The sequence below is a fragment of the Zingiber officinale genome, chromosome 1B (genome assembly GCF_018446385.1).
Source record: "Zingiber officinale cultivar Zhangliang chromosome 1B, Zo_v1.1, whole genome shotgun sequence".
In the NCBI taxonomy this organism is placed as follows: domain Eukaryota; kingdom Viridiplantae; phylum Streptophyta; class Magnoliopsida; order Zingiberales; family Zingiberaceae; genus Zingiber; species Zingiber officinale.
Genome location: NC_055986.1, coordinates 62,821,594 through 62,825,538, shown reverse-complemented (window position 1 = coordinate 62,825,538; position 3,945 = coordinate 62,821,594).

The window sequence follows — 3,945 nt, the reverse complement described above, 5'->3', positions numbered from 1 at the left end:
CATTAGTCAAAGTCATTTGGCACAGTCACACAGCAGAGGAGGCAACATGGGAGACAGAAGCTAGCATGAGACAGAAGTACCCAGAATTATTCTAAGTTAGAGGACGAACTTTTTATAAGGTATGGGGGATTGTAACGCCCGAAAAATTCTCGAAACTGCATTATAAATATTCTATGATTTTTCTGGGATTTTTAGAAATTTTTCCGGAATTTTCCGATTAGCGGAAGCAGCAAAAATAATTAGTACCGTAAAATAGCTTAGGCGGGAATTGAACCCGAGACCTACGGTTTACGGATAATTCTAGTAACCAGTTGAACCCAGCAGGGCCGTGCTGAAAGGAAAGGGAAACATTTATATTTGAGTTTAAGTTGGGCCGAAATACCCACTTAATATAAATAGGGAATTAATTAGGTGAAGGGTTATTTTGGTTCGGCAACTTCTCCTCCCTCACCCTAATTCCGCCGATCCCCTCTTCTCCTTCCTTCTCTCGGCGCCAACACCCAAGCAAACCTAGGGTTCTCTCCCTAGGGCCCAAGGACATCTTCCGGCTATAACTCCGGCACGAGGACGCTCTCCTTCGCGAGGGGAATGCTTAGACGCGAGAAGATCGTCGAGAAGTCGTCTCCACCGGAATTCTAGCGAATAGAATTGTAAGGAAATTAGCGTACGAGGTAAGAAACCCCTCACCTGCAGTATAAGTAGCTCCGTTTGGTTTTCTATGCATTAGTTTAGTTATATGCAGATTTTTTCGGACACATAGGGTGTATTTAACCCTCCTCGCAGGTTTAGGGATTTAGTGAGTACCTTTGGATGGGCCAGACACGTCTTTCCCCCTTCAGTTGGAGGTTTTAGATGTTGTCGGGTGCCTAGAGGTAGTCTCCCTAATAGAGGGGAGAGTTTAAGCACACTAGATGTTCGATTAAATGATTAGCTCAGTAAAATGCAACTTAGGTATTTTTAATAGCTCAGTAGATGCAATAGAAGCATTTAAAATAGCTTAGTTAGCCTTACTACATCCTACATGGGACTACGGTCCAATGGGTGGCCTCCCACAGTCACCTCTAGGTTTAGATAACCTAGCTCTAGGTTCAGATAACCTAGAAATAGCAAAATAAGCAATTAGTAGTTATGTTTAGTATTTTATTTTCAGTGGCACTGTATAGGATTAGATATCCACTGGGCTAGGCTCCCATAGTCAGTCCCTAGGTTCAGATAACCTAGTAAACCTTACTAAATTCGGGATTTGCAACCCCGGGTCTAGTTAAGGATGCGCGCACAGCAGGTACAGTTGCCGGGCCCAACAACACATGATTATTATTTTGATCTACTATGCTATTAGTTTTCAAAACTCATAAAATCAATTATGTTAGTTGAGTTTGATTCCAGCTTCAGGTTAGCTTCAGTTAGCTTAGTTCTCTATTATTATTCTATGTGATTAGCCTGCTATGCCATGCTTCAGCTTACATGTTCAGTTATTTCAGTTTATGCTTGCAACCATAGTATGCCATGCCAATACATGTTTTCAAATAGCATTCTTTAAAAGCATGTTTGCATTGTTGCATGTTTTAGTGAGGTAGTTGGTTTCTTACTAAGCTTTAAGCTTACAGATTCTACTTTCCTTATACTACAGATAAAGGTAAAGGGAAAATGGACTAGCAGAGGAAGCTGGAGTTCAATGCAAAGATGGTGTGTGTGGCAGGAACTGGAATAAAAGATCCTTAGGGGATCTAGCAAGTTTTAAACAATTGAACCTTTAGTATTTCTATTTTCACGCACTTTTAATTGTTAAATGGTAAGAACTAGTAAACCATGCTTTATATCCAGTTTAGAATGTTAGCTGTATGTCATTAGAATATATTCTATGGATTGTATAAGTGAAATGTGAGATTTTGGCATGAACAAGTGCTGAAATCAAAGTTTCAGTGCGAAATCAGAAACTCCGATCGATCCACGGATCGATCAGAGTTGAGTTGTGCCACTGGATCCGAACAGAGAGTTTAAGGATCGGTCACCGACCGATCCAAATGCGAACAGAGGGTGCAGCAACTCACCGATCGGTCTACCGACCGATCAGTGCACTCCTGGATCGGTCGGTGGACCGATCCAGCCGCACACAGCAGCGAGATGGCTTGCTGATCGGTCAGCCGACCGATCCATAGTCTTTTCCGTGCCAGTGTCAAGCTGGATCGATCACTGGATCGATTCGACAGCCCCAATCGATCCATGGATCGATTGAAATGCCTGATTACAGCTAGCAGGACATCCGAAAGGCATAGAATATCTCCCCTAGTATGTGTACGACTCCTAGGTACACCTAGAATATTAAGTTCAGTTTACAGTAATTAGTTTAGTAAAAATTTTAATCAATCCAGCTTTTTTCGTAATAGTAACTTAGCACAGCATTACGTAACGATCGGCCTCGCAGCTTAGTCAGTAGGAGGTGGGCCGTTACAAAGTTCAAAACTCTTGTTTGAAGTATTTTGAAAATATCTCAAAATTCTTATCTAAAATAGTTTGAAATTCCTTATACTGAAATTCTTGAAAAAGCTTACTTTAAAAATTGTTTACCTAAAAAGTGTTATTTTCCAAAGTACTTTTCAAACATTCCCTTGTAAAAAATAAATACAAATGTTTTAAAAATTGATTTAAACATACTTGAAAGATATTTTTTATAACACTTTAATAATGGTTTTAGCATAGTTAAAAACTTACCTTAAAATTATCCTGGACTTTAAAAGTTACTTTTGCAAAAGCTAACTTTTAAAATCGAGTGTACTCTTTCAAAATCTTCCTTGCAAAAATTTTGAAATGTTGGTTGGTCCTAGGAAGATCGTACTGGTTCCACTGTACAAAAATTTTGTACAAGTGTCGAACATTTCCTAAACAACCTATTGTGTTCTTTAGAAGTTAAATTAGGAATCGCAAAAGGAACTTTACATTATTGATTCTAAATTTAATTTATCTATTCTTAATGGTTTAGATTTGGATCACAAGCGGAACTTAACACTATTGATCCAAATCAACCTATGTTACAAATTCAATTAAATATCTATTTCGGAAATCGGTTCCTAGGTCAAACATGACGAGGCACATGACCTTCTTGGGTATGGGAGCATCCACCACTGCCTCGACAAAACCTCTTAACGAAATTAAATATTTAATTTCCTAAAATAACATTAGGTTTAACCAAAAAGAACAATTGAATCACAAATTTGAAAAACAAACAAAAGAAACACAAATTCGAAACAAATCTAAAACTTTAGAATCATATGTCTCTTGTGTTTGGAATTTATATAAAGAAAAACTAGCATGATGTGGAAAATAAATACTAGTTATACCTCTTCTTTATATGCTAATAACCTCGAGATCTCCTGCCGTATTCCTCGCTTCCTCTTGGACGTCGTGTGGGCGATGTTCCTTCAAGATGAACACCACCCAAAAGCTCCTCCTCCTTCTCTAATATTCGGCCACCACCACCACCAAGGAACAAAGAGAGCAAAGTGAAAGGGAAGGGGAGAGATCCGACTACAAGGGAGAGCACAAACAATAGAATAAGAATAGATGCATACCCTACTTCTCCTCTTCTTCTCCTTCTCTTTGTATCTGGCCACACCAAGGAACCACAAGAGGTGGCCGGCCCTAGCATGAAGAGAAGCAAGGGCCGACCCTTAGGAGAAGACTAGAGAGAAGAGAGAAAATAATAGCATAGATTAGATTGCTCCATGAGGCCTCTTCTCCCATTCTTTTATAATACTTGGCCAAGGCAAATAAGGAAAAGATTTTTGTAAAAATTAAAATCTTCCTCTTGTTTTTCCTTTTCCCCTTTTATTTTTCCTTTTCCTTCCTCTTGATTGATTCAATCATTGATTAGATCAATCATTGATTGGCCGACCCCTTGCTTGGGCACCAAGCAAGGGTGGCCGACCCCTTTAAAGAGGGAAAAAA